This window comes from Lissotriton vulgaris, chromosome 2_1, assembly GCF_964263255.1.
Source record: "Lissotriton vulgaris chromosome 2_1, aLisVul1.2, whole genome shotgun sequence".
Classification (NCBI taxonomy): Eukaryota; Metazoa; Chordata; class Amphibia; order Caudata; family Salamandridae; genus Lissotriton; species Lissotriton vulgaris.
This window is the reverse complement of record NC_141687.1, coordinates 1,765,372,894-1,765,391,436: the sequence shown is the minus strand read 5'-3', so window position 1 is coordinate 1,765,391,436 and position 18,543 is coordinate 1,765,372,894. Positions and strand designations below refer to the sequence as shown.

Sequence of the window (18,543 nt, the reverse complement as noted above, 5' to 3'; positions counted from 1 at the left end):
CCTGTAACCCAAAAACCAAAACCAGCCCTAAAATCCTAAAAATACCCAAACACCCCAAAACATATACCTCAGTACCCCAAAACATATACTCCTATACTCATACTTATTTTTATAAAATTACTTAAATTAATATAATTTATTTTATAAAATTACATAAATTAATATATTTTTTTATTTTTAATATTAAATGAATTAAATAATGTAAAATAAAATATAAAATAAAATTATATACTTACCTATACTTACGTTGTAATGGCATGCGTTGTAATAGCATCTGCTATGTAATGACATGCGTTGTAAAGGCATGCATTGTAATGGATCCTGCGTTGTAAAAGTTGCGATGTAATGGTAGTGCGTTGTAAAAGTTGCGTTGTAACGGGTGTTTCCCCTCCAGCACATCAGGGCTATCAACACTAGTGACGCCGCCTACCCAGTCGCACGTCACTTCAAAGACCATCATGAAAATAAGAGTCAGCTGTTACAATACTTTGTCATAGATGCTGTTTCTCCCCTTAGAAGGGGAGGAAACCGTGAGGCTATCCTACGAGCACTAGAAACGAGGTACATTGTGGAATTAGACTGCAAGTCCCCTCTAGGCCTCAACACCAGTGAAGACTTTTATATCCGTCTCTAGTTTGAACCCCCAAGAACAGTAACACCATTGTGAGCTGTATAGTATTGGAAATTCCCCACTGTTTTGACAATTTGACTTTGGGATGGGCAATGGTGCTATGCTGTCTCTCTCGTACATCACATTGTTTTTAAATTATCTGTTTTTATGATGGATTTTTAAAATAAGTTTGCTCTTTCACGTTTTTTTAATCTATTCTGCACGTTTTCCACTATTTTTCACATTTGTTTGCACTGAAATACCATAAGGGGGAAGGGGCCTCTAATATTATGGACGAAGGGCACTGATAGAAATTAACCCACTTGGGTTTCATTGTTTTGCACACTGCTCTATTTTGAACAGATGCATCAAATGTGCACATATAGGAAATGTATTTTTATAAAAAATATGAATTTATTCTTTAATATTTCTAAACATTAAATATTTATTAAAAAATGATCGAATTCTCTTTTTTATAAAGATGTGTTTTTTATGTGCAGTTTATACTTACAATAATGTGATTCTTTTAACATTTGAGTAAACCTGTAAGTATTTTTTCAGTGCCCATGTAACTGATTTCAGTGTCAACCAATTGCGTGATAGCTTCCTTAGCACTTTAAATGCTGCTTGCTTCTCATAGGGCGTTGTGTGACCAAGGCTTCTGGGTCGGCCGAAACGTTATGCTGGCAGGCTGCTGAAAAACTAAATAAAAAAAGATTTCTCACCTGCATGTCTTGGGTCGGCTCTCTCCTCTTCTCCTGTGGCGTCCCAGACAACGGAGACATCTAGATTGTTGGAAACGAGTCTTCAGAGATAGATAGATATATATATATATATATATATATATATAAAAATCACAATCCTGATATTTCCAAACGCCGTCGGCGAAGACCAGGAAACGGACCACCACGCAGTGAGTTGATTTTAAAGTGCTTTATTCTACACCAAAGCAGCCATTATATATATATATATATATATATATATATATATATATATATGATAATCAAATCAGATGTGTGCCCTCGTTTTAAGAAATAATATTAGAACCAAAAGAACTAACAAACTAACAGTAGATGCCAGTGGTGTCATATAAACATTAAACAATGTGCAGCTCTGGAAAGATTTCTTCGACACACCGCACAAAAGATTGGAAGCATCTGATTGAAACCATGGGAGGCCAATCAATTGGGTCCAGTGAAAGAGGAAAGAGCTTAACCAATAGTGAGCAGAATGAGAGATACCGGCAAAATAAAGGCACCCGAGAAGAATGGCGTTCAATGCCATGTCAAAAGCCACCGTAAGATCTAAAAGGGTAAAACCAGCAGTAGCACCCTTATTGATGGTAAGTCGGATGTCATCCATAAAAGCAGTTTATTTACGATGTTTGAATTTAAAGGCAAACTGTGAAGGATCAAGCACAAGGTGAGGCCCAAGCTAGCAACCTGCTGTTTGCCTAATCTTTCAAGGACTTTGGGTGGGTAAGAAAGAAAGAAAACAGGTCTGTACTTAGACAATGTCATAGCATCAGCAAGAGGCTTTTTGAGCAATGGAATTGACATGGCATCTTTCCATTCAGTAGGATCAGTAACAGCTCTCAGAAGGAGGTTAACAAGGGTGGTAAGTCCTAGGCCGAGTCCTTGGCGGAGAGAAAAGAAGTTATGCGAACAGGGTTCAACAAGAAAGCCAAATTTAACTGAATGCATGGTCCTCATAACCTTATTGTTGTTATTACTTCTTTTGTTTCAACAGTGATAATATCAGCAATTTCTGGTTGCTTCTCTTTATCAGTCTAGCAGGCAGATGCCTGGAGGACACAAAAGTATAAACCTGGGCTCACAAGTCTGAATTTGGGATAGAGGGATTTCTGTAAAAAGCAGCTTTTTCGTACCTTGTTATGCGGTCCATTTATTTCTGCCAAAAACAGCGCAGAAGGAGCTCCATAAAATCTTAGCTTAGACTTAACCAAAAGAAAGACCGCTTCTCAGAGAGAGCACAGAGACAAACTGTATGAGTTAACGTGAGATCACTACCAAGGACTGCTCTTCAGGACGGTCTCGCAAAACAGTACAGCTTTAGGTGAGGTCAGACTGCAAGGCAATGGAGTGGAGAAGTGTGGCTCACTGGTTAGAGCAGGCAGACCCTGAAGCAGAGGTCAGAACCGGGACCAGGGTTCGATTCCCGACGCGGCAGGGTGTTGAGCTCAAATGTCCACGGACTCGATAATTCTCGCTTCGGTGCCTGACCTAATCATGGGTTCACACTATGCAACTCTGGGCATTAAGCTTGCTTAATCTCCACAACGGCCCCCCTGCGGCGGGATGCCTGGCTTTCACCTTGGGGATGCTCTGTAGGGGCTATCTCACAGGGAAAAACCAGGACGGGTTCCCAAGGCAAGCGCGGAGATACCCCTTCGGGGGTCGATTCTGGCGCTATATAAGAAATGCAATAATAATACAACTCCCCCTGAGTGACTGTTCCATGGGACAGGCGGCGAGACACTTCAACATAGTCTGAGATGTCTTTGTTTTTTACAACTCAATGAGCAGAAGGCTTCCAGGACTGGTTCAGAGGCTGCATAAGTTAGAATGAAATTGCATACTGGTTCCCCAAGCTGCAGAAGTTAAAATGAAATCACATGGAGGAGGTGACCTCCACGACCGTATAAGAGGCTTCCCTGCAGTTCAGTTAAAAAAAAAATAGAATATAGTGTGAGGTCCCATTTAACGGACAGATTGCATAATAGGAGTGACACCGTAAGACAAGGAGAGTGTTTCACAGGACAGGCTCCGAGACCACACAGTCCAAACTGAAACCACAACACAAAGATCGACTGCTCCGTTAAACAGACTGAGGCATCGTCTGAAACAGAAAGAGATCACAAACGAGAGAGAGGGCTCGACAGGACATGCTCAGAGATGGCACAATGCAAAGTCAAATTACAACCTAGAGATTACTCTGTTGATCAGTCAAGAGACATGCTCAAGGGAGAGTGAAAGTGGAGGCTGCAGCCTAGGACCTACGAAGATGCCCTACAATACCAACACCCTATAACCTGCTCGACTATTCAGCCAAAAGTACGTTCGTTCTAAGGTGTTTCAACACTTCCTCGATACCATAACTTTACATCATAAGAACTAGAGTCTAATATTCTCTCATTAAATGGAAACAACTGATTTTATGTACTTTTGATTAAGTGTCACTCAGTGTCACGCTAAAGACACTGAAATGTCACACATATGCACACAGAAAAACATGGGACTGTCACACATAAGGCCAATACAAAACTTGCCAGCACCGAACTGGATGAATATGATTGCATGTTTTACTGTCAGAAACACGTCCTTTTTTGGACAAGTACAAGAGTACATTAAGCTCCCCAATAAAGGCAACGTAAAGGTAACGTAAGAGCTGTCCTTTAAACGTCCTTTCTTCGTTTGCATCGCCGACGATCCTAAACTAAAGAGTAAGTGAGCCTGGTACGTGACAAAACTGCGCCATCTAGTGGCTACACTGAAACTTGCGCACACCCTGTGCGTTAGCTGCCTCAAACTCGCATGATGCAAACATTTGCAATTTGCAGCAAAACTAATGGACATCCATTGGAGCACTTGTCCTAGCCAGGTCAGTATCGGTGAGCTCTTCTCTTGCTGACTTCGCACTTTATTTTCAAACCTTGCATGGATGTTCTCAAGAATTCCTCTGGGTTAGATGTGGGCAAGCCACACACTTCACGGTAAAAGACGAGCCATGGTATCGCCTTAGCTCGAAAATCCATGAATACGAGTCGAGCAATAAAAAGAATTATTATGCCTATCTTGCACCAAAACATTTCCCAGAAATGGCATTAGTTGTGACACGTTTTGTAAAAATGTACAAAGAAACTCACCAATATATGTTATCATATGTATTTTATTTGTGATCCTACAAAAGAGAAACATGCATTTTATATAATCAAGGCTGCTATGCATGGTAGAATTGTCAATCTATGCCTGTAATGTCAAAATCAGAAGTAACTTTTTCCAGAAAGCAAGGGCAATTGCTTAAAAGTCAGAACTGGCCGAAGGTGTGTTTGCTTGGAAGGTACATTTACAGCTATACGGACAGAAGTAACTGAAAGACATAATATGGTTATAAATATATCTGAAGCACATTGTTCTTGACTAACACTGCAGTGTGGTCATTAACTAACCTCGACAGACGTTGTAAGGTATGTATTTTTGCATCAATTTCTTACCGGTAATCGCTTTACTACGAGTCCTCTTACCTAGCTTCTATTCATTACTATATTGAGGCAATGCTGCGACACCCACACCACATGATTCTTTCACAAATAAAAACAAGCATTTGCAATGCAATAGGTCTCGTATTTGCGAGAGTTTAAGCTATTGGCATTGTAAGTGACAATGTATTTTTTAAAACAGATAAATAAAAGGCATTGTCATTTACAATGCCAATAGCTTAAACTATCGCAATTGCGACACCTTTTGCATTGCAAATGCTGCATTTGCGCCCTTTGCAGGCTGCGATGTTGTCACAACCAAAGTTAGGAGAAAAATAAAACTACAGTTATACACTGCTACAATTAAGACGTACAGCACCGCATAATTATATATTTTTTCTCCTAACTTTCACAATGCCTTTAAATACCAAGCAATGTATGTATTTGGGGGAGAGGGGGGATTGTCAGGGGGGGGGTAGTTGCAGCACTCGTATGCTGAACCCAACAAAAGCGGACGGCTGCCACATTTATGCAAGGACGGGGTGGGGAGATAATGAGCTCAGAATTGCAGCCTGTCCGAGCCCTGGGCGCAGAGCGGACTGCTGTTAACCCCTTCGATGCTGATGACGAACTCAGCTCGTCATCAGCCACGGGTGGCGTGTGCTGATGACGAGCTGAGCTCGTCATGTAAAACGGTTTTGCGAAAAAAGCTGCACAGCGCAAAAATCACTGCAGCAGCGATGCGGTTAAACACAAAATGAAGTAAAGCACGTGAAATGCAAGGATGAGCAACATAGGCAGGACGGAGATGCGGGGCTGTGAGCAGCAGGCGCCATCCGTGGGTAAGTGTTAATTTTGGCAGCTGCACATAACAAGAAATGAGCTGCTGCCGTTTTGGAACCTGAAGGTGTCTCACGCAGGAAAACATGAATCTGCAGGACTAAATGATTAAATAAAGTAGTGCTTGCAGACTAAATAAGCCATACCATGTATCAACCAAAGTAAAAGGGCCAGTCGTCATGAGAGGTAATAAATGAAGACAAGGTGGTACTAAGGATAGACTAACAAGCCTAACAACGAATCAGAAGCCAGCATTTACGAACGACAATGACACAAGCCAATGACAAATATGGGTGGCTCGCAGAGTAGCGCATGTGCTGCTGAGGCTCGACCTAACAACCCCTACCCCAAACCATCCTTTAAATACCACGTATCCAGACAACACCAATTTGGGTTGGTCTAGACTACCTGGGAGGGAGGGGTTGTAACAAATAGAGGCAAGGGAAGAGTACTCTGAGTGGAGCAGTTACCGGTAAGTAATTGAAGCATTAACTTGTTGTCCCCTTCCTGGCTGCTCTTCATTACTGCACTGAGAGGTAAAAAGCCAAACAGGACAACCAAAAAGACAATGCACAAACTCATGTTTATTAGACACAAATGACAAAATAATGAACCACTATTCATAAATCTCAGTGGCCAACACCGGAGACGCAAATACCTCAGAGTTCATCCTCCTGAACAATCCTATAATGAGAGGCAAAAGTCAATGGGGATGCCCAGGTGGCTGCCCTGCGCATATCAGCAATGGAAGCCCCTTGTATCTCAGCCCATGCGGTAGACACAGACCTTGTACGCAGATCTACCCTGAACCCCTTAAGGAGAAATTGACCCAAAGCCTTTCAGGCCAGAGAAATGAATGTCTGAACCCACTGACTCAACAAAGAAGTGGAAGGCTTAAACCCTTTAATCACAGGTCCAAAATTCACAAACAGGGAATCGGAAAGCCGGATAAGAGCAATCCAATCCAAACATAGAAGAGCTCTCTTGACATCCAGACAATACAGCCACATTTCCTCCTCAGAAAAAAGAAACTCGAAAAAGGAGGGCAAAATCTACTTCAGGTCCATATGAAACTGGGGGTCAACATTAGGACGGAAGAGGCCTCAAAGTGACTATCATCAAAAATCTGACAAAAGGATGAAAGATAAAGCGCCCAGCTCACTTAAAGGCCTAGCCAATTAAACAGCCAACAAAAAGAACGTCTTAACCCCTTCGATGCTCATGACGATCTCAGCTCGTCATGAACAATGGTAATCTATGATGGTCAGCGCACAGGGTGAATCTGCACTGCACCCATGGTGTTAAGGGACAATAACATGATATCAACGGAGTCCAGGAGCTCAAACGGAGGAGCCATCAATTCATCCAAAATCAAGGTTAGATCCCAAGAAAGGAAGAGCCTACTAGGAGAAGGAAGAACATTCTTCAAACGATTGAACAGACAACCTACTAAACTTTACATATCGGACAGAATGATCCAAGAACGTCTAAAATCTTTAATAGCTGCCCATTGAAGCTTAAGGGTGGCAACTTTCAAACCCAAAGGGGCCCCATCCTGAAGAAACATCACCTCAAATAAGTTCAATCCCTTACTCTGAAACCACTTACTAAAGGAACACCAGTACCGCAAGTAAGACTTATTAGTAGACGAGAGCCTAGAAGCCTGCATAGTTGGAGTCAAATTAGCCAGAAATAACCCCCTTATGCAGCAAGCCTAGCCTTCCAACTTCCAGGCCGCTAACCTCATCCTGGACAGAACATCCTGCTACACTTGGAACAACAGGGGGAGGGAACAATCACTCCTCCTCCTGCCTCATCTCCACTAGAAAAGGAAACCAAAAGGAGAGGAGCCAGGCTGGGGCAATCAGAATGACAGATGCTCTCTCCCAACCACACCCTGAGAAGGAACCTGAGAATGAGCGGAAAGGTAGGGCAGGTGTAAAGAAGACCTCAATGCACCTTGTTGTATCTTGAGTCTCCCTGCTGCTCAGCTAGAATGCATGTGTTGTAGAATGTTGGATGAGTGGAATGTTAGTATGTTATGAATGTCAGTTGAGTGAGGGCTGAGCAGCAGGACAGCTGCTCCTGATGGGGTTATCATCTTAACTTAACATCTTAATAAAGTAACATAAAGAACCTACTGTTCCAGCTTTCTTTTGATTACTTCATTTGGCGACGAGGATTGAGGCGTTACATAGTGCCTCGGGTTGTTTTCTTTTGATGTTTGGTGAATCGTGGTATAGCGATTCAGGATGTATCTTCTTTGTAAGTTCATTGGTAGAATGGTGTTGCATATTTGCATATGTTTTATTTGTGCATTGTTTTAAGTTTGTGACTACGTGTACTTAACATGTGGTCATTATCTTATTTGTTCACTATGCAATTCTTTCCCCTATAACGAAGGGAGATATGTTGTATCTTGAGTCTCCCTGCTGCTCAGCTAGAATGCATGTGTTGTAGAATGTTGGATGAGTGGAATGTTAGTATGTTATGAATGTCAGTTGAGTGAGGGCTGAGCAGCAGGACAGCTGCTCCTGATGGGGTTATCATCTTAACTTAACATCTTAATAAAGTAACATAAAGAACCTACTGTTCCAGCTTTCTTTTGATTACTTCACACCTCCTGGGTCCTTGAGCAAAACATCAGCACTTTGGAATTGAGAGAGCTCGAAAAAGATCCATCACCTTGGCTCCCCACTGATCTGTAATATCGACAAACAGCTCCTGTTGAAGACAAAAATCCACTGACAATGTAATCACCCTGCTGAGATTGTCTGCCAGAGTATTGGAGAAGCTCTGAATGTGAATTGCAGACACTGCCAACAACTTGCCCTCAATCCTTGCTAAAGACAGAGACCAGGTCCCCTCTACCTGTTCACATAAGCCCTTGCTGTAACATGGTCTGTCCTAATCAGAACAACTGCCCCTTCAGATACCGAGAGAAAGCCTTCAGAGACAAACTGACTGATTCTAGTTCTTTCTAATTCGAAGACCTCCTGCCCTGAGATGGGGACCAACAGCCTCTGATCTGATGTACCCCCGATCCATGCTCCCCAACATGACAGACTTTTATCCATTGTCAATCCTGGGAGCTAGAAGGGAAAGAGGGATACCTTTCAGGATATGCTCTTGGTCCAGCCACCAACGCAGGTCCCTTCTCATCGGAGGAGAGTGCAGAATCTGAAAAGACAGGGGTTGACAAATGGGAGACCAATAAACCGGGATGTGAGCCATCAGCTTGTGCAAATGATAGTGAGCACATTGAACCAGAAACCCTGTTCAATGTGCCCCGTCATGGCCCCGCCCGCTCAATGGAACACCCAGCGCAGGCGCGGAATCCGCGCCGCGCATGCGCAGCGAGATAGCTATGACGGAACCGCTCAGTCATCAGCACAGCGCCACCGCGGGTGATGACGGAGCGGTTCCGTCATCAGCGCGGAAAGAGTTAAGGGAAGCGAGGGAGCGGACAATGAGGTAATGAAGGGTGCATGCATGGCTTCCAGAAAACAGGTGTGAATTGCCTTTCTGGTTTAACTTCAAGGCCTACCTTTTGGAGCACCATTTTAATAGTTGGTTGCAGGCTTTCTTTTCAGTATTGGATCTGCCATTTTAATGGGTGAAGTCTGTCACCAGTCAAATGATGGACAAGCTGCAGCTGCCCCATCCTTTGTGCTTTGTCACAGCTAATGTTTAAATTGAAACAAAGAAGCATCTTGTGATGTGACACTGAAAGGTACCAGTGTGGCGTTTACTTTCAGGAAGTAATAGATGAATGCAGTACTGGCATGGGGCCCACAGTGCCCCACACAGTTTTATCACCATTTGTGCACAAAAGGCTCTAAGCAGCCGCCTCTCCCCACTGAGCCCAGGATGCAATGCATATGTCGCCGTAAGTGGGAAGGGTCCCGTCCGCTCACTACACCACTGAATTCAAGCTAGCCTGGCTGATGAAGGGTGATGCCCTGAAACCGGTCCCAGGATGGTTGTTTCCAATCCAGTCAGGACCTGGCTTGGCAGTTCGGGCTGGACTGTTCCCACAAGGAACATGGTCTAGTCTGATTTGCATATGGGTTCAAACTGGGGTGGTGTTAGCAAAAGAATGATGGAATAAACCAGATCCTTGTGACTGGTGGTGAATGTTTGCATTGTCCAGCATTACGTCCATCAATTGTTTCTTTTGCATACACGCCTGTCTTCATTTAACAAATTCACTCCTTAGTTTCCGTTGCATTCAGACCCACAACATCCACACCTCCACCCTTAGTCCTAATGGTGGAAAGGGGGATAGGGTTTTCTTACATTATTTAAAATAAAGCTCACAATACTTTGGGAAAGCCCAGCAATTCAATCTTGGATGTAGCGAGCAGAGGAAGTTTATTGGATAAACACTGCACCATCATAAGGCACCTTTAGAAATGAGTGATTGTTAGGCGTGGCATCTAGAAGGCCATAACATCAACTGAAGCAAAAGCAAATACCTTCAATTAACTCCAAGGATCTCTCCTGCATCCTGAAAAGTTATCTTTGACAACAGAAGAGAACCCAGACAAATAAGCAACACCACAAAAATTAAGAGGGTTCAAAATATTTTCAAATGTTCAACCACTAATCAATTTTATTTACAAAAGGGGCTTCAAAGCTAGTTTCTTTCACACGACTACAAAGCTCATTCCCCCCTTACCATTCCTTGTGAATTACAAATGTGTAACGTCTGGTGCAATCACCACCATTGGGGATTGTTTCTGTGAGAAAGAATCATTAATGAAAGTAAACTCTGGAATTCTGGAAGCAGTGCATCTCCCGCGTTTCCCGGGAAAGTAACGCACATTTGCCTCTTATACAATGTGCTTTGAAAGAGGGCGTAGTGGCATTGCCCGCTTGACCTGTGTAGTACTTCATGATAGTGTTGAGAGTAGAACCTTGCCATGTGGCAATTCCATGCTCTTGGGGATAATGTTGAGGGGGCAGTTGGTGAGGGATGCTGCCTGAGACAGGTTCTCAGATCTCTCCCTGAACTACGACCGACAATAAATTTTCTCTTATGAAGAAACCTACCTTGTCTTCATTCTTCAGAAACCAGCACAATTTCGTTGTGGCAGCAGACAACTTCTCCCCAAGTGAATGCTCTACACAAGGTAACCAACATGTGGGTGGAGCCAACGCCCCGCTCTCAGGTGTGCTTCTAAAGCGCAATTGGTAACATAAGGTCTGGAAACAAATATGTTGTGAAGCCAGATCTAAAAAATAAATCTTGGGTATTCTGAAACACATCTGTTAACTAAGGTACTTAAAAAAAAAAAAAAAAAAAAAAGAGTCCATCGCAACACTATACAAGTACTTCAAATCTTCCAGGTTAACACAGTTATGTCACGTGTTGCAAAGTACTGGAGACTATCCAGAAGCATAAAAACAAATTGTATTAAAAATCATCTTGTTATCATTTATTTCCTTTAATTCCTCTAGTGCCAATAATACTGTCGTTTCTAGCTGCACCCATTGAAACTTAAGCTTAACTCCCATTGAAATTTAAGTATTAATTAAATGACAGTTAATTTTTAGTAGAGACCATATTCACGCAATGTCACATTTTTCCTAAATTAACATGGCTTCTCTTGTGGCCTGTCGACTTCTTGCATGCTTAGTCGACCCCTGTAAATGTGAAATTGTGTGGACACTAAACTACGGTAAATGTATGTTTGTATTTATAATCATTGGACTAAACATGTACTTTCCCCATTGCCCAGGTCTATACAGAGCGCGCCTCCAGGAAGAGCCACTGTTCACCCTTTAATTGGTGAACAACATGGATGTTTCAGTTTCTGTTCTTCAGGAGAACACCTCATTTATGCTTTAAATACGTTCCAGACCCTCATTTGCTAGAGCTAAATAAACTGAGCAATGTTTCCTCCTTTCTCATATGAGCTGCCAATCCAGGGGCGGCCATTTCCACATCACTATAAGAGGGGATTGTAACTTTACTGTTCTCACCTTCTTCCATATGAGTCCGTGCGAGGCATTATGGGAAGTGTAGTTTCGGCAGAAATCTGTCCACAAATGGATGCACTGTGCACATGAATTTGCTATCGGAATGCATTCAAAGCCCGCAGATGGGCTTCGCACTGATTCTAATGGCTGAATACTGTGGTGCTTTGCACGACTGCTTGGGTCTGACCATATGTTGCTGGTGCCTGGGCATTGGAAGAAGGGATCTGCAGCAGTTGGCCTAGCGCGTTTTTTCTGTGCACTGCACCTGTTGTCCCACAGTCCGATGGTTTTACTAAAAGTGTGCATGTTGGCAGCTGATTTGGATGATATTTACCTCATTTACTGCTAAATTACATTATTTTCCGCTGCCGATTGTTGGACTTTGAAATATATGCACAGTACGTTGTCTTATGGGAGGCGTAGTCCATTATTTCAATTTTGCCATTAAGAATGCTCCATGCAATTCATGCTGTGATTAAGGATCCACATGAGCCCCGGGAGTCGCAGCTTGTTCACAATCCAACCTTTGTGCCGCACATGTAAAGCCACTCGCTTCGTGACTTAGTGGCCCCCGCTTATGGGCTGGTGCTCCTCAGCGGCAGGACGGCCGCTTAAACATCATGCTCAGGGGGGTTGGTCCAAAAGTAGAGACGTACTCGGGCACAAAGAGCTTTTACCCCAGCAGCTTTATTTGTTAAGAACAAACGCCCTCGCCAGACAATTTAGCATCAGACTGATGTCCGGACACATTTCGGGTACGTCACGAGTGCTTCAAAGACTGTAATGCCGCTGAATAAGGGAAGTACCCGAAACGCGTCCGGACATCAGTGAGTCTCTCCCTTTGGACCAACCCCCTGAGCATGATATACATACATACATACATACATATATATATATATATATATATATATATATATACATATATATATACATATATACATGTAAAGGAGTCCCAGCCTGTCAATGAATGACAGGCAGCAGCAGGGTGCAGACCTCACAGCGTCACAGCAGACAGTTAAAGGTAAAGCTCTCCAATAATCCAAACTCGAGTGAGTAGCAGGTTCAAAACATTTATTAAGAGGCCATACATATATATATATATATACACACATATATATATATATATATACACATATATATATATACATATACATATATATATATACATATAAATATATACATATATATATACATATAAATATATACATATATATATATATATACATATATATATATATATATATATATACATATACATATATACATATACATATATACATATACATATACATATATACATATATATATATATATATCCCTGCATTTTGGATTATAGGGGGAGGTGGGGCAAATGCCAGTGGAGCCCCAAGGACCAATTGGCCACACAGGCATCTGTAGCATCTTCTGTAAAACCAAAAGGCCCAGTAGATAAAACAAAAGGTGTACACGCCCACTACATCATCCTCGCACTTTCTGTATTATAGCCTTAGTGATCCTTTCTACTACCAGCGCTAGTTTAGTCCGCACTCAATTTCATTTTTTCTTTATTCCATTTTTGTGGTTATGTCTTACGTGAACAGCTCGAATTACAGTACAGTAGGGAATTAATCATCTGCTTCGGGTTACAAAAGGTATACATCTCCTACGTGGAATTTGATATGATAATTTCAATATGGAGCTGGGATTACCTAAAACAATTGCCCCAGTCGCCAGGGTCATTATGGCATTTTACATATATATCGTACTGGCGTCAGTTACAACAGCTTGACCGAATGCACATTGCAAGATTATTGATTATGTGAAAAGAAAAACTTCATTGTAAACTAGTGTGACCAACTTGAGTCTACAGACTTAATGATACTCAACCCATTCATCAGCTATCCATAACGCGTTTACACTAGTTCCTAACGTCTTTGCAGTAGTTGGGAAATATTCGTATCCCCCAGTCTGCTGCCCTTACCTCAGCCATGAATGTCCTCCTCAGGTGCCTGTGTCGACAGTTGGAAATCCGCTAGCCTTGCAGCACAACATTGTGCCACTGGGTATAGGCGTTCCGTGCGATGTGTGTGGGTCCTGCCAAAATCGATGTCCACTCCTTATCTGTGCAACGACGATCATGGTCTTCCTCCCATCTGGCTCATAAGTGTGCGAGATGAGGCACTGTGTGTATCAGTAACGATGCAGTTAACCACTGTACAATGTGGCTACCCATCCCCATGACCTGTAAATACTGTACTACTAAGTGTGGTTGTGGTTCAGTTGCGAGGTCGTCCCATGCTCGTGTAAGCGTGGCCAGTAACAAATTATGCAGTAAAAAGTGCCTAAGGGGCAGATCTGCGCCTCCCGCCAGGTCTTCATAGGACAGTAATGCACCATCATGTACATATCGTCCAATGTGTGCAGCCCAGCCACATGCCAGGAGCTCTGCCCCGGACGTGATGACACTATGTTTGGGTGTGCCTATAGTTGGCAGCACAAGCACATAAGGGATCACCGACCAAGTCAGGTATAGGCTTCGTCGGTAAGGATTACAAAAGACAAAAAAGCACACAGCAGCTGACCAAGGTCAAGCACTTAAGTTCCACCAGTTTCATATATACCGTACAAGTGCAGCTACTACCGGCATCCGCTGCTGGGGGATGTCAGTCATTAGATAAAGTCCACAAGAAAGGAAGGAGCACTCTGAATGAAGTCAGTCAGGGGACATACGTTATCCAAAATATCTTCTTTTTATTATCATACTTTGTTTTTAAAACCGGCACACAACCAACGCATTTCGTACCCTAGAGCAGAGGTCTTCAATCTGTGGGGCGCGACCCCCAGGGGGGTCGTGGAGTCCTGGGAAGGGGGTCGCAGATTCTGTTGGAGCGTGCAGCAGTTCCTGGCGTCAGGCTGATTGAGGCAGGGTGATCACGGTGGAGGCCTAATTCACGCCTCATTAACAAGTAAAGGTCTTCTGAAGACCTGTGAAGTACTCGGGTGTGCCTTTCTGTGTGTCCCGAAGCTGTTTCAGCCAGGCTCACTTACACGTGCTGGGGAGTGGGGTGGGGGGGGGGGGGGGGTTGTCTGGGGGAGGAGGCTGTAGCCCTTTGAGTTCAATCAATGGACTTAGCTGTGGGGTTTATTTTTATTTTTAACGTTTTATATAGCGCTAGCTTAACCCGTAGGTATCAGAGCGCTTTACAAACACACATAGCAAACAGCAGAAGGACATTACAGTCATTGGTTCAAGTCCCACATACCTGGCGCCTGTGCAGGAGAAATGTGCCTGAAACTGTTCTTCACCGTGAGGTGTTTATACAGCCTGTCTGCCCCCCCCCCCCCCCCCCCCCAAGCAGGGAAGCACAGAGATGCCCTCCCATGACAGAGGAAGAAGGGAGAAGACACAGAGAGATACTGACCCCACCCCCATGAGAGAGGCACAGAAAAGGTGGGTGGATGAAGGATGAATGTATGTGTGGATGGAAGGATGAAGGATGGATGGATGGATGGATGGAAGGAAGGATGAAGGATGGATGGGTGGATGTAAGGATGAATAGATGGATGTGTGAAAAGGTGGGTGGATGAATGATGAGTGGATGGATGTAAAGATGAAAGGGTAGATGGATGGATGAAGGATGAATGGATGGATGTGTGAAAAGGTGGGTGGATGAATGAGTGGATGGATGTAAAGATGAAAGGGTGGATGGATGGATGGATGAAGGATGGATGTGTGAAAAGGTGGGTGGATGGATGGATGAAAGGGTGGGTGGGTGAATGATGAGTGGATGGATGTAAAGATGAAAGGGTGGATGGATGGATGGATGAAGGATGGATGGATGTGTGAAAAGGTGGGTGGATGGATGGATGAAAGGGTGGGTGGATGAATGATGAGTGGGTGGATGAAAAGATGAAAGGGTGGGTGGATGGATGGATGAAGGATGGATGGATGTGTGAAAAGGTGGGTGGATGGATGGATGAAAGGGTGGATGGATGAAGGATGTATGGATGGATGTGTGAAAAGGTGCGGGATGAATGATGGGTGGATGGGGTGGGTGGATGGATGGATGGATGGATGAAAGGGTAGGTGGATGGATGAAGGATGGATGGATGAAAGGGTGGATGGATGAAGGATGTATGTATGGATGGAAGGACAAAAAGGTAGATGGATGAAGGATGGATGTATGGGTGGATGGAAGGATGAAGGATGGATGGATGGATGGATGGATGGAAGAATGAAGGATGGATGGGTGGATGTAAGGATGAATAGATGGATGTGTGAAAAGGTGGGTGGATGAATGATGAGTGGATGGATGTAAAGATGAAAGGGTAGATGGATGGATGAAGGATAAATGGATGGATGTGTGAAAAGGTGGGTGGATGAATGATGAGTGGATGGATGTAAAGATGAAAGGGTGGATGGATGTATGAAGGATGGATGGATGTGTGAAAAGGTGGGTGGATGGATGGATGAAAGGGTGGGTGGATGAATGATGAGTGGATGGATGTAAAGATGAAAGGGTGGATGGATGGATGAAAGATGGATGGATGTGTGAAAAGGTGGGTGGATGGATGGATGAAAGGGTGGATGGATGAAGGATGTATGGATGGATGTGTGAAAAGGTGGGGGATGAATGATGGGTGGATGGATGGATGGATGGATGAAAGGGTAGGTGGATGGATGAAGGATGGATGGATGAAAGGGTGGATGGATGAAGGATGTATGTATGGATGGAAGGACAAAAAGGTAGATGGATGAAGGATGGATGTATGGGTGGATAAAAGGTTGCATGGATGAATGATGGATGCATGGATGGATGTGTGAAAAGGTGGGGGGATGAATGATGGGTGGCTGGATGGATGAAAGGGTGGGTGGATGAAGGCTGGATGTATGGATGAAAGGGTGGATGGATGTATGGATGGAATAATGAAAGGGTGGATGGATGAAGGATGGATAGGTGAAATGGTGGATGTATGGATGGAAGGATGAAAGGGTGGATGGATGAAGGATGGATGTATGGATGGATGGGTAAAAGGTTGCATGGATGAATGATGGATGGATGGATGTGTGAAAAGGTGGGTGGATGAATAGATGGGTGGATAGGTAAAGGATGGACGTATGGATGGAAGGATGAAAGGGTGGATGGATGTGTGAAAGTGTGGGTGGATGAATGATGGATGGATGGATGTGATGAGGTCTAACAGGCGCATTTATGGTTGTCGATAGTTGTTGAGGATGAGGAGTACCAGTTTCTAGAATCTTTTGTCGTAAGGGGGTCCTTACGCCTAAAAAGGTTTTACAAGGGGGTCTCGGCATCAAAAAGTTTGAAGACCTCTGCCCTAGAGCCACAGGAATTTCGCCAGGGCTTACTCAAAATTCAAAAGTACAGGTATAACCAAAATAACTCCAAGGTCCATTAGTGTGCGACGTCACCTATAATGGTTGTCCAGTACATATAGTCCAAATATATCTTCGGGTAAATCAATAGAATTTCCACAGTGTGAGGTCCCAAGGCACACAGAAGTCCTCAGATATGGAACAGGCAACTGTCAGCAAAAAACACCATATGTTTCTGGGGTAAATCTATAGGACTTCCACAGTGTAAGGCCCCAAGGTACACAGAAGTACTCCGATGTGGAACAGACGACTGTCAGCAAAAAGCGGCATGTATTTCTCAAAGAGAATCAAAGGGCAACCAAAATATGAAGCCCCAGGGCACACAGTGCTCCTCAAATTTGGAACAATCAGCTATATAATAACGCACACGTCCTATACGGCATAGAAACCGGCAGCAGCGTGGCACGTTAATAAAAAGACAATATTTTGGCTAACGTGCGTCTCCTGACTGACTTCAATCAAAGTGCACCTTCCTTTCTTATAGGCTTCGTTGGTAGCAGCGGTGTGCAACAGCAAGTAATAGGGATCCTGGTGCAGTAGTGTTCGTGATCGGGTGAAATAGGGGGTGAATATTAGGCATCGTCCAGGACGACAAAATAGTGGCAGTGTTGGACAACTGTAGGCCTGAGAACCATTTGGCCACACATTGCAGTTGAGCCGCCAGGTAATATAATTCCATATTTGGTGCTGCTAACCCTCCCTAATCTAGAGGATCATATAGTTTCTTCAATGCTACCATAGAGCGGCCAGTTTTCCAGATACATTCGCACATTTTTGTTCAAAGTTAAGTAAAAGTTTAGCTGAGATGTAAATGGGCAGATTCAAAATATAGTACAACAGTCTGGGAAGGATCACCATCTACAATAATGCGATCGGACCCATCACGGTTATGGATAACGTCTTCGAGAACACCCTTTGAGATAAAATGGAGGACAGCGCCAGCGTGAGATTGCCTTCAAGTAGATAATTTGAGGAGGGATGTATGCGAATGCCCAGGTAGCGGAATGTGGTAGGCTTTCAGGGTACCACTACTTCATTAAAGGCTAGGCTTGGATCCGGGAGGTCCTGAGCAAAAGGAAACAGGCAGAACTTCCTTCAGATTACCCGAAGGCCTGACAGCCTTGCGAAATAATGCAATATTTTGGCTATCGCATACAGCACATTATGGACATCCAGGAGGTATAGCAGTAAATCATCTGCACACAGAGATACTGTATGCAGGAAATTGCCCAGCCGTATGCCCCAGTTTATGCCTCTTGTGAAGTTCCGCAGCTAGCGGTTCAATCGCCGGAGAGAATAGTAGAGGCTAGAGAGTGCACCCCTATCGGGTGCCGCGGCCAATCAGTATCGATTCAGAGATTATCAGGCCAGTCCGTACCCTAATGAGGGGCTCTGCATTTAGTAACTTTACCAAGTGTATGAAACGCGCTCGGAGACCGTATTGATGTAGTCATGAATAAAAATGGCCATTCCAGCGAATTGAAGGCCTTCTTCAAGGTCCAATACTAGGCA

General features: G+C 43.7%; 1 protein-coding gene across 7 annotated transcripts in view; it reads right to left on the bottom strand.

Moving 5' to 3' along the window:
- C2_1H11orf24 (chromosome 2_1 C11orf24 homolog) overlaps window positions 1–18,543 on the bottom strand; it is a 300,999-nt gene that overhangs the window by 120,334 nt on the left and 162,122 nt on the right. For 2 of the 7 annotated variants that reach the window (XM_086957821.1, XR_015308516.1), the window contains exon 4: window positions 8,260–8,393. The exons of 3 other annotated variants lie outside the window; for them this stretch is intronic. The gene's annotated coding sequence lies outside the window, so the exon portion shown is untranslated. Of the gene's footprint in view, window positions 1–7,810; window positions 7,838–8,259; window positions 8,394–8,782; window positions 8,850–18,543 lie in introns of those variants that run through there. 2 more of the 7 variants (XM_086957819.1, XM_086957822.1) reach the window with 2 other exon arrangements.